Below are 12760 nucleotides of genomic sequence, written 5' to 3' on the forward strand. Positions count from 1 at the left end.
TGATGAGGGAAAAAATACAATACTGCAATAAAAGCAAGAGTTAGGAAGGAATGTTAGTCCAACCCATTTTAAGAAAGTTGTAGGAGCAAGAAAAAAACTCACTTCTGAACACAAATATTTTGTTGAGGTTGTTTTGTTTTTTTAGTGGAAAACTGCTCTCCTATATTCTTTTCTCATATGGCAAAAAATCCTCTCTGGCTTTTTACAAACCAGAATTTTAATTTACACCAGATTTGTGTTGCTCTGCATTTAGGTAGAATTTGACCAGTAGGATTTATAAATCAAATCAGATTATTTTCTATAATATTAGATATCAGTTTTCCACTTGGCTACTGCACTTGATGATCGTATGTTTTCTCTGGCACAGGAGATTTCTACATTGTTTTTGCTGGATGGACAACTCTGATGAAAAAATTTCTTCATATTTGTGCTTTATATATATATATTTTCAAAAGTTTTAACATATTTTGTCTGGCCAGTGTCAGAAACAAGATATAGTACAAATTGAATTTTGATTTGACTCAGTGTGACATTATTATAGTTGCATGATTATGACCTTCCCATACTTCTAATAATCTGCGGAAATTTGCTGTAAAATACCATATAAACAGATGTCCTCGCTCACTTTTACATGTGTGATACTGTACTTTTGTCTCACAGATGCACATGCTGCAAGTACACACAACTGGGGCACACAGTCCTGGTTGCAGCCAAGGTGGCTTCAGAACAGATGAAAATGAACCATTTAGAAACATTTAACTCATTCTAGACCAGGAATGTGTACATGCTTTCCAGTTTAACTCTGACAGACTGTCAAATCGTGTTGTACCATGGTGGTGCCTCAAAGGAAGGAGAAATGTTTTCATTTCAAAGAATCATAGAATGGTTTGGGCTGGATGACATCCTAAAGATTACCCAGTTCCATTCCCAACATGGGCAGGCACACCTTCCACTGGACCTCAGGTTGCTCAGAGCTCCATACAATCTGTCCTTGAACACTTCCAGGGATGGAAATGCCATCAGAAGAGCCACAGCTTCTCTGGGCAACCTGTTCCACAGCCTCACAGTAAAGAATATCTTATTAACATGTAACCTAAATCTTCTTTCTTTCAGTTTGAAGCCATTCCTGCTGGCTCTGTCACTACATGTCCTTGTCAAAAGTCCTTGTCCAGATCTCCTGTAGACCTTAAGGCACTGCAAGTCTGCTACAAGTTCTTCCTGGAGAATTCTCCAGGCTGAGGAAACCAATCTTTCTCAGCCTGCCTGCATATCAGAGATGCTCCAGCCCTCTGATCATCTTCATGGTCCTTCCCTGGACCCATTCCAACAGGACTACATCCTTCTTGTGCTGGGGACCCCAGAGCTGCTCTTAATTCATTATCCATCCAGGCTGTCTTTATGTTTGACCTTGCCCCAGACCAGATGGTGTACCTACCTTGCCTGACATCCCCAGGCTGATTAGCTGGGGCAAGACTTAAACTGCCTAAATAATTGAGGATTTAATTAAAAAAAAACAAAAAACAAAAAAACAAAAGAAAACCATCCTAATGTTCAAAAGAACCACAAGTATTTGGACCACCCAAAGTCTTGTCAGGAAAAAACAAATATTCACAGATTTTATAGTTTCTGGCATAAACACCTGCTCTGTTTGGGTTCCAAGAACACAATGGGATGTCTAGTGTAATTAACACAAAATCTGAAAGAAGTTTTTGTATGTGTTGTTGCTAAAAATACAAAAATATTTCATTTAGATTTAGCAGCAATGTAGGGCCCTTTGGAGAGTCCATGCTGTGTACATGTCTGGCAGCTCATAGAAGTCCACCCATGCTCATCCATAGGATTCCTCCCACACATGGCCTCATGCTTCCTCTCTCATCTTCCAGATTTCCTTTCTTCTTTGCTGGTTCAGCTCTGGGGTGGTGACCACCCTGTGTTCCTGTCACCTGCTCCACAGGGCTCACCTTTCCACTCATCCACGCTGCCAATTCGTGCAGTCTGAGCCAAGCCACCCACTGCTGCTGCCTCAGACGTGTGGTCACTTGTTTCACCAAGCTCCAGCCTCACTGCTTTTTACAGCACCCTGTTCTCTCCCCTTTCATGGTCCCTTTCTGTTACAAGGAAATACAAACTATTCCCAAAGGATAAGTCACACCATCCTAACGTAAGCTCTGAGTAAAGCTGGGATGGATTGCAGTTTAGGAGGTGTCTGATCCCTCTGTAAAGAATGCCTTGATGATAGCTGAACTACATGCTTCACTATCAGGTAGATATATTTAACTCAGGTGATCCCACCAAAGGTGTTTATTATTACTAAAGCTGAGAAAATAACTCTCTCCTAAGAAGAAGATTTCTTTAGAGATGTGTTTGCCTAAAGCACAGTGCTCAGTGGTACTCTGATTCAAGGTTCAGATTCTTAATAGCTTTTGAAATGCTAATAAAGCAATAGGCAGTGGAGGCATTTCTATTTTGAAGGGTGCATTAGCCATCTACAATTTTTTCAGATGCAATTTATTTTAATAAATAAAATTACTTTTATTGTGCTGCTTATCCTCACAATAGAAAGATAATTTAGCTATGATTAGACACAATTACATGCAATGCTTTACCAAAGCTTCCATTTGACTCCATATTCATCAATTCAGAGAGGTCAAAGTCATGTTTTATTTATACCCTTCACTGATTGGTTAAGTATGCCAAAAGTCTTGGTCTCAAAATTTGTATTAAAATGAACATTTTTACAAATATTTATGAACATGACTTTGGGATTCTAATCCAGCTATAGTCAAAAAAGAATACTTGACATATTCATGACAATGCCAATTTTACTTAATTGCAGTAATTGCACAAAATTTCAAATTAAAAGTACTTTTACAGTGGAAATCTGCCCACTTCTCATTGTTTTTAGACGTAAACCTCATTGAAATATTCTGTTTCCCCTATATATCTTAAACAGTCATTCCATAATTTCACTATTCCATAATTTGGCTAATGGTTTTTTAAACAAATTCCTTTTACTTCCAGCCAATCTCTCAATGAGGAGATTGTTTACAAAAAAAATCCTCACTTATTTTTAGATGACTGTGAAAGTGAAATAAATGCAGTAGTGTTGCCTGATGTGGTCACAGGATAAGAAAATTCTTGTTGTGCCCCTTTACTACCATCTTATGAGTCAGCACAACAACCTGAAAAAAAACTGGACAAGTTGACAGAGCAGTGCATTAGCCATGTCTTCATTACAACTTTTCTGATAGATGCTGTAAAAAATACAGTTTCATTCTAATAGACATGCTTAGCTTAGTTTTTTGTTGTTTTGGGGCTTCCCCCCTCCCCTACCCCTGGCAAGCCAGGCAAGTTCTACCATGTGTTTTCACGCTCATTATTTTAAAGAAAAATGTGAATGAACAGTGTGAAGGTGTGTATATATGTGTAAGTGTGCACTCAACATACTAGCTAGCAAAGCTCTACCCAAATAAAACAAAATAGCAAGCAGGAGTACAGAGCTCCATTCGTTTGCTTGTCAGCCTGTGTACAAGACAGGAAGGAATTATGTCTAATGATGCTTCTTTCTTTGTTAGTATTTAAAAGGGCAAAACCATCATGGAGGTCACTTTTGACAAACCTGTTTATTTTCCATTTTCCACAGCATTTGCTGAGCATCCCTCTCAGTTAGTGATTTAATTTATTTATTTATTATTTTATCTGCACTGCCCCCTTCTTTCCTTAGCCTTTTCCCCCTCTTTACTCCTTGAAAACTATAATGACTAGAATCAAATAAAATGTCAACATTTGCAATTCCGGAGCTTCATTTAAGCAATAAAAATAATAATTAAAAGGGTAAAACCTTAGAGAGATTTCTTCATTTTATATGGTTTGCCAGAGATGATACACATTCAAAAAAGCCAGTAAAAGAATTAATTAGAAACAGCTAAAGCTCAACAAGCTATGCAAGTTAATGAAGCAGAGAGGGAAATGTCATCTTTGAGACCCAGAGCTACATTGGCTTGGATAATATATACTCCTGCCTTACTCTCCTAACTAAACCTCTTTTAATCTCTCCTCTAAAAAATCAATGCTAATGACACTGATTTACCAGGAAATGACAGGCAAATAATACCACAGGAGTTGTTCTTGTTTAATGGTAACTTAGTTCTGAAGAAGAATGGCAAGGATTTTATTTTGAAGTGTTGGTTTGTTAATTGCAAATTACTTTCAACTTGTTTTTTTCATTTTCTCCTTCTGTTTTATTTTGCAGCTGATCTTGAGTTAGAACAAAACCTGCCTTTATTATCTGTAGGAAATTGTAAATATCTTACAGATTCAGACCAGAAAGATCCACTAGACTACTCTCTTTGCTAAGTTTCTCTTGCTTTTTCTCTTCGTCTTTTATTTGTTCTGCTGAAAGGTAAATGAAGAGCAGCAGAAATTACTGCTTATAGGCAGCACTTATCAGCAGGTCTTGTTCTCCAGGAGCTACTTATGTATATTCACACTTGCAGAATAAAACATGGCATTGGAGGAGGAATTCTTTATTCTAAAAAATGAGTCAGAAATTAACAGTAACAAAATCACACAAAAGAAAGGAAAATGAACATCTTCTCTGAGTAAGTATTAAAAAAATAATGAGATAAAAGTATTTATAAAATTTTCTTTTATTTTGGAGAATATTTAGCAGTAGTGCCCTATCAGCTAAAGTCTCTCAGTTATATAAATATTCCTCCCAAATATTTCATATACATCTCCTAGTACTGTCAGTATAATGGTGTCTGAACATCTTCCAGTACTTCTGGGGCAATTTTCAGTAGCATTTCTGAACTATCTTCCCAGAATTTATTGTGAAAATTGTCATGGCTTTTCTATGCTTCCTTCTCATTTTTCCAAATACTTCACTTTTCCTTGCAGAAAATCAAAAAGAGATTAATGTATTTTGCATTTAGACGCTGAAGGTATTTTTAAGTTTGGTTGTTTGGTTTTTTTTTTTGGTTTGTTTGTTTGTTTTTGTTTGTTTGTTTGTTTCCCATGGAAAATTCCACCTATACAAAGGAAGCCTATATACCTAGCCATGCATTTCCTTGGCAGCTCCAAATAATAAGTAGAAAAAAATCCATAAATGATACTTCTAGACTGGTGATTTTTTATGGGATGTATAAAATTTCTTTACTTTAAATTTTATGCTTTCCCTTTAAAACTTTAGTTAAATTATAAAAATATGGGTTTTGATTAATTTTTACAGAGAAATAAAAAATAATTTCAATATTATTTTCTTGTTATGTATATATGTGTTATTGGCATCACTTTGTCCTAGCTTGATAAATTATGGACTTTGTGCACCTGGTTAAGGTAATCTGCTGGGTGGTCTGGATGGTTCAAATTCCTGCAGGCTTTACATCTATAGAACAGGTGTTGTAGGAGGAAAACCACCTTGCAAGTGGTCATCCTTTCCAGACAAAATACGGTAACTGGATAGAAAAGATCATTTTGCACAAGCCTGAGACTGATATGAGCTCTGGGTCCCCAGTCCAAAAAGCTCCTGATCTCAGTCGTGATGAATGCAAAATGTGTACAAAACTATTTACCTCCTATTTTGCACTGCTGTGAGCAGTAACATATAAATAGATTGGATATTCATTAATATTTTTTAAGTTATCTAAGAACCTTACCTCAAAGGTGTCATATTCTTGCAACGCTTTATTACTGCTATCACACAGGAGAGCCATGAGGACTAATTAATTAATGTTTGTAGAGTATCTTGCAAATGCAAAGTGCAACGTGAATATGGATCATTATTATTTATTATCCTAAAAGATATAAAGATATATGGGAGAGCTTGAGCTCCTTTTAAGTTGCACTTCTATTGCATCAAAGTGGGCATAAAACTGCCTTAAGGCACCTGCTGAGGATTCAAAAGCAACAAGGATGATCAAATGTCTAAGCAGCATGATCAGTGAGGAAAGAGCAAAGTTTATGCTAAAGAAAAAACTGATGTGGAACCCAATAAAAACCTTCAAATACTTTACATATGCAAACAGAAAGTGTGTATTTCCTCATATGCACTAGATATTGGACAGGTACAACAGAATTAAAATATGGAATGAAAAATAAGAAAGTCTTTTGAAAAAGGAAGATAGTTTACACACCATTTCTTTTTCTGCAGGGTCTCTGCAGAAGTTCTGTAAATGTCATGCATATATCTGTCAAGAAAAAGCAATATATTTGCTTCTGCCTTTTGAAAAGTTACTGGACAGCACAGAATCCTAAAATCAGAATGGCCTGGTTTGGAAGGGGCTTTAACAAACCCCCAGTTCCATCCCCCTGCCATGGGCAGAGACACCTTCCACTAGACCAGCTTGCTCAGAGCCCCATCCAGCCTGGCCTTGGACACTTGCAGGGATGGAAGTATGACAGATCTGAATTTACCCCAGAAAAAAACTTCTGTCATTCCATGTGTCATTAAGTTCCTGGAGTGGTTAAAAAAGGGTGTAGATTTGGTAATTAGGGACACAGGTCTGTAGTGGGCTTGGCAGAGCTGAGTTAATGGTTGGACTTGATGATTTTAAAGGTCTTTTCCAGCCTTAATGATTCTATGCCCAGAGATGTTTGAACCATGGTTGAGGTGAGTTTTTAGGGTGGATTAGCATAAAACATGCAACTTGTTTCTGTCATGATTGAGTACACCACTATCACCCAATTTCTGATGCAACCTGAGTTCCTGAGTGCACTCTCCATTTTCACATCTGGTCCTATATTTGCTACTCAAAACATGAAGGAGAAAGTGTTTGCTTCCCTCATAGACAGGTGAGGTCTGGTTTTGGTTTGGTTTTTGTTTTTTTTTTTTTTTTTCCTTTTCCTAGTCAGTATATATTCAAATTTAAGCTTGGGCTACAATATCAGCTTTGAGGATGTTGGTTTTTCAATTTTTTTAAATTATGGTCATACAAACAAATTTAAAAAAAAGAAGGAAATAAATATTCAAGCTGTAAGAAGTGATAGTTTTAGTCTCCCACAGCTTCCAAGAAAACTTGCAGCAAATATTTACTTTTTTTTCCCCTGGAATTACTTAGTGAGTCTCAACATGAAGAAGATGTCTTTTTCCCAGTTATTCTCAATATCACTTCTCTCTGGGTGATGTCTGTCTGTTTCCCCCGCCTCTGCCCTTTCACACTGTAATGCTTTATGGAAAACACTGTGCCTACACACTGTGAATTCAAAAAGATGGTTAAGTTAACAAACAAAACCAGCAGTGCTGCTTTTCTCCATGTTTGTTGCTCAACCGTTACTTGGAAAAGTACTTCAGCAGGATAATAATACAAAGACAAGAGAGGAAATTAGGGAAAATAAACTAGCCTTAATAATATAATTTTTTCAAAGATATATAAAGGTATATAAATTAAATGCATATACATTAATATAAAATTTTACCAATTTATTTTAACATGATAATAATTTTTTGGTATGTTTGTTGGTATACAGTGAGCATATGGGCAAATAAACCAACCCAAAATGGACTCTTGTAGGTGAAGTAGTGAAAGTGGCCATGAGCTGGCACTGTGCACTTGCAGCCCAGAAAGTCAGTCATACCATGGCCAAGGAAGGACATTCTCCCTCTCCCCTGCACTCTTGTGAGACCCCATCTGGGGTGCTGGACACAGCTTTGGGGCCCCAGAACAAGAAAGATGTGGACCTGTTGGAATGAGTCCAGAGGTTGCCATAAAGATGCTGGGATGGCTGGAGAACCTCTGGTTTGGAGACAGTCTCAGAGCTTTTGTACTGTTCAGCCTGGAGAATGCTCTGGGGAGACCTTACAGCCCCTTCCAGCACTAGAGGGGACTTATAAAAACATTAGAGACAGAGTTTTATCTATTCTTATAGTGATAGGACTATGAGCAATGATTTTAAACTGCAAGAGGGTAGATTTAAGCTGTCTGTGAGGAAGATGATGAGGGTGGTGAAGGATTGGAAGGGGTGAGCCATAGAAATCATGGATGGCTTGTCACTGGATAGATTCATGGTCAGGTGGGGATTTGAACAACCAGGTCTGGTGAAAGGTACCCCTGTCCATGGCAGTGGGGTAGGACTAAGATTGTCTTTGAAGGTGTCTTACAACCCAAAACTATTCTATGATTTTGATTTGCAACAGCAAATTGTTCTCAATTTAGTGTCCATTTTTCATTTTCCCCAAGGGCTCCACTGTGAAAGACATACCTGTACCTCTGAGTGACATAACCTGGATGAAATGCTCAAACTGGAGTTGTTCTGAGCACAAGAGTTCAGCAGAAGTGTGGAGTTACTGCTAGAGTTTCAAATGCATGGGGAATCAACATTTCTTCCAGGCGTATAGATGTCCAGTCCAAAAAGTAAGAGCAACCCTCATATTTTTATGCAGATGAACATCAATATTTCTTCAGCTTATTGAATTATTCTGTGCTGCGTTAAATAGTGGCATAGCCATTACTTTCTTATGCACAGGCAATGCTGGGAGAAGAAGAAAAACAGCCAAACAAATGCTATACTTGGTACTTTCATTTGCAGATCTGGGGCTTCTTTTATCACAGTGATATATGCTGGTCTGAAACCTACTCTATATTTTTAAATATACTACCATGTCCTTGATGGCAGCAAAAAGAATTAATATCTTAATTTCTACAAGTCAGTAAAGCCTAAAGCCCCAGATCCTTTAAGATATGCAGATATGCCCAGAGCCTACTGAAACCACCACATGATCAGCAAAGAAGGCGGTGACCTGATCAAACCTACGCAGAGAATTCATGACAAAAGAGGTACTATACCAACTTTTTTACGCAGAAACTAAGACACAAATAGACTTTAATTCACCTTGCAGTTTCCAGTCCTCAGAAAAAACTGTCTCTGATACTAGTTGTGGAGGTTTTACCTCCGAGTTGCCAGCTAGAGGGCCGGCCGTGGGGGCGGGGACAGCCTGTGCTGTCTCAGTCATGGTGACAGTGAGATCAGCCCATGAGCCCCTGTGGCAATGTATGCACCAGCTAAGAAGATCATTGGCCCAGACGCCTCCCCCGCCCCTTTCCCATGTATGGCTTGGTTTCCGGACTGTTCTTCTTTGTTCCCCTCCTAAGTTGTACCCCATTGGTTGGTTTGGATTATGTATCCTCCCCTCCCTTGTAATGATTGGTTGTTACCCCTGTCCCTCTTCCCTATGGCTTTCCCGGTTGGCCTGCATGCCAAACCACTCCCTCTCTCCTTCCCCTTAAGACCCTATTCCACTGTGTGCTCAACGGCCATTTTGTCCTGCTCACCGGGACACCTTGCTGCCCGACACCAACTGCCGCTGACAGCTTGCAGCCTCCGGAGCTCCAGACCCCACGCCCGTCCCTGCTTCTCCGCCCCGTCTCTCCTTCCCCGGACCTTCCCTACTGCACCGCATAATAAACCACTGGAGAGCCGCAGACTGCCTGCTGTGCGTCCTTCTGCCGCGCACCCCCAGCCTACCCGCCTGCTTTCTTTTTATTTTCTACAACAAGTGGCGAACCAACGTGACCCTCCGAGCCCACTTTCTCTTTCGAAGAGAAGAGTGATGATCCCTGGGCCGACTGAGCTAACCAGAGGGACTGAGCCAACCGAACGCAAGCAAAGTGCAGTGTTCCCGGTGAGTGGCGAGCTAGCTCATGAAGTCCGGACCTGCCCAACATCAAGCGCCGGACCGATGCAACCTAGTTCCCCAGCTCACAGCGGCAGCGGAGAACACTGCATGGGTGAGGCAAAAAAGTTTCCTTTTCCCCTTTCCTACTAACCCTAACCCCTCGCGAGTGGCAGAAATGGGCTGGCACGTAACATCTGCGCCATGCCTAACAAAACGACGCGCTTTTTCATTAACCCCATTATTTAGTTAACCTATCCCAAAATTTAATAGGGGTGAATGTTCCATCCTCCCACCTTCCTTTCCCCTTTATCCTTCCCCTTTCTAACAAAAGGTACTTAGTGAATGCAATTGGGCAGCACTCACTGACCCCTTTTGTTCCCCCTTGCTGCCTGTCCCCCTCGGCTGAGTTTTGGAGAAGCAGCTCAGCTGATGCAGATGGCAGTCCCCTTATAGCCTGAGATGATGCATCGATGCGGTGCTCCTAGAACCCTTTATCTGGGAGCCTGCCTTGGTGCTCCGCTTAGGTTGTCTGGGAGAAGACGCCGACGCGGTTTCTCGAACCCCTTATCAGAAATCTGCTTTAGCGTATCCCTCAGACCTTTCCGGTGTTCGGGGAAAATCTTCCCTAAACATCTACCCTATACCCCTTAAACCTAATTTGTTGCCCTTGGATGTTGGAACCGACGGCAACGAACCCTTTTCCCTCACCCCTCTTTCCCTAACCCGCTTAAATCTCACCCCATTGCCCTTGACTGAGACCTCGTGTCTCAGCCAACGGTCACAAAAGTGCTCTTGACGGAGACTTTGTGTCTTCGTCAACAGCCACAAAATTCTTTCCAAGCTCTTAACTGGGACCTAGTCTCCGGTTTCAGCTAACGGCTGCCCCCTTTTCCCTTATCCTTTCGCCCTTGTCTGGAATTTTGATGTCCGGCCTCGATCAACGGTACCGTAAAGCCCTTGACCGTTGCCTTGATGTCCGGTTTCGGCCAACGGCAAACCCCCTTCCCTTTTTCTCTTCCCTGACCTTACCCCCAAAAATCCGTGAGTCCCCAAAATGGCGGTGGGGGGCTCTTTTCTAACATCTAAAATGGCGTGCTCGAGTCCCCTGAAGCAGCTTCTTCTTCCCACAAACCTTCGCGTTTCCCGCCTCCCGCTTTCCCTTCCCGCCTTTTGCGCTCTCCTTCCCGCTGGTTATGTCGCCCTCCCCCATGCCGCTTTGGGTCCCCATGAACATCTACAGCACTGCCAACCGCCATCTGCTCTAACGGTGTCTCAAGTAGTGTCTCCACAGGTCAAAACCATACTTTTCATTCGCGTGCTGCTATCAGAGGCACTACCAGAAAACATCAAGAAAAGCCACCGGCAGGCAAAGACACCAGAGCTGAAATGCGAAAAATCTCTGCCGGCAGCTCCAGACCACCAAGCTGAAAAATAAAGATTTTGCACGTACCCCATCCCCCATAAAGAGCTCTCCAATGGTTCCCCCATCCAATAAAGTTATTTATACTTGTGTTTCCTTATTTGCTTTAAATCGAACTTTTACTCTGAAATCGCGTAAATTGCTCCAGGCACATCTTGTGCAAGTCGTTAATAATTTGGCATTTACATTTAACATCCATAGATTTCAGAGTAAAATGTTCAAACTGTTCTCCTTTCCCTCATTTAGTTGGTAAAAAAGGGGGAGGTGTGGAGGTTTTACCTCTGAGTTGCCAGCTAGAGGGCCGGCCGTGGGGGCAGGGACAGCCTGTGCTGTCTCAGTCATGGTGACAGTGAGATCAGCCCATGAGCCCCTGTGGCAATGTATGCACCAGCTAAGAAGATCATTGGCCCAGACGCCTCCCCCGCCCCTTTCCCATGTATGGCTTGGTTTCCGGACTGTTCTTCTTTGTTCCCCTCCTAAGTTGTACCCCATTGGTTGGTTTGGATTATGTATCCTCCCCTCCCTTGTAATGATTGGTTGTTACCCCTGTCCCTCTTCCCTATGGCTTTCCCGGTTGGCCTGCGTGCCAAACCACTCCCTCTCTCCTTCCCCTTAAGACCCTATTCCACTGTGTGCTCAACGGCCATTTTGTCCTGCTCACCGGGACACCTTGCTGCCCGACACCAACTGCCGCTGACAGCTTGCAGCCTCCGGAGCTCCAGACTTCACGCCCGTCCCTGCTTCTCCGCCCCGTCTCTCCTTCCCCGGACCTTCCCTACTGCACCGCATAATAAACCACTGGAGAACCGCAGACTGCCTGCTGTGCGTCCTTCTGCCGCGCGCCCCCAGCCTACCCGCCTGCTTTCTTTTTATTTTCTACAACAACTAGTAACTGAAAAACCACTGAGGAGTAATGGCACAGAAGTTGGAAAAATACATACTTCATAGAGAAATCTGGCTTAAAAAGGTAAAGTTCTACCATGACTGCTTCTACTTGCTTTAAAGAGTATCCACACTGACCACAGGGTGAAGATGACTGAGCTGTAGCTATGTGCCATTTCCAATGGAAGCAGAAAGAATGATTGCCTGAACAAGAGGGTAAGCTCACATGAAGGCAAATTTGCCTGTGACATTCTCTATCCTGATCAAAAGACTTTAATAACTTTATTTCTTATTAAAGCATCTTTTTTCCTTGTTCATGATGAAAGAACTCATTTAAACAGGAAAGTTCAGGCTTCCTTTTATTCAATACCTACAGGGTCTTACCTTTTTTTTTTTTCCTTCTTTCTTTCTTGTCTATGGTTCCTTCAAATTAAGTGGTTCCTTGCAATTAATTTGCTGTGAAAGGTAATCCTCATCTCAAACCACTCTTCTGGCAACATCAGCATTTGATACAGTAAATAAATTTTCAGTTATCTTCATATTCTACCAACTATACCAAGTACTGTCCTACCAGAAATCATGATCAGGTACTAAAGACTCCTGAGAACTAAATGATCCAAGCTCAGAAGGTCTGAATCCCATGATAAATTATACAAAAGGGGCACTTGAATAGATTTGTAACTGATTTTGCTGCTCAGAACACCTCCATTTCAATTAGAGGTAACCAAGAGGCATGACACTGAAGAGCAAAACTAATAATTTTTGCTGATGTCAAGAAAGGTTATGGGAGGTGAGGGGAGAGAAGCAATGACTTTCATAAAATGTACATAATACAAGTGCCTCAG

Source organism: Lichenostomus cassidix, chromosome Z (assembly GCF_008360975.1).
Source record: "Lichenostomus cassidix isolate B80296 chromosome Z, HeHo_3.0, whole genome shotgun sequence".
Taxonomy (NCBI): domain Eukaryota; kingdom Metazoa; phylum Chordata; class Aves; order Passeriformes; family Meliphagidae; genus Lichenostomus; species Lichenostomus cassidix.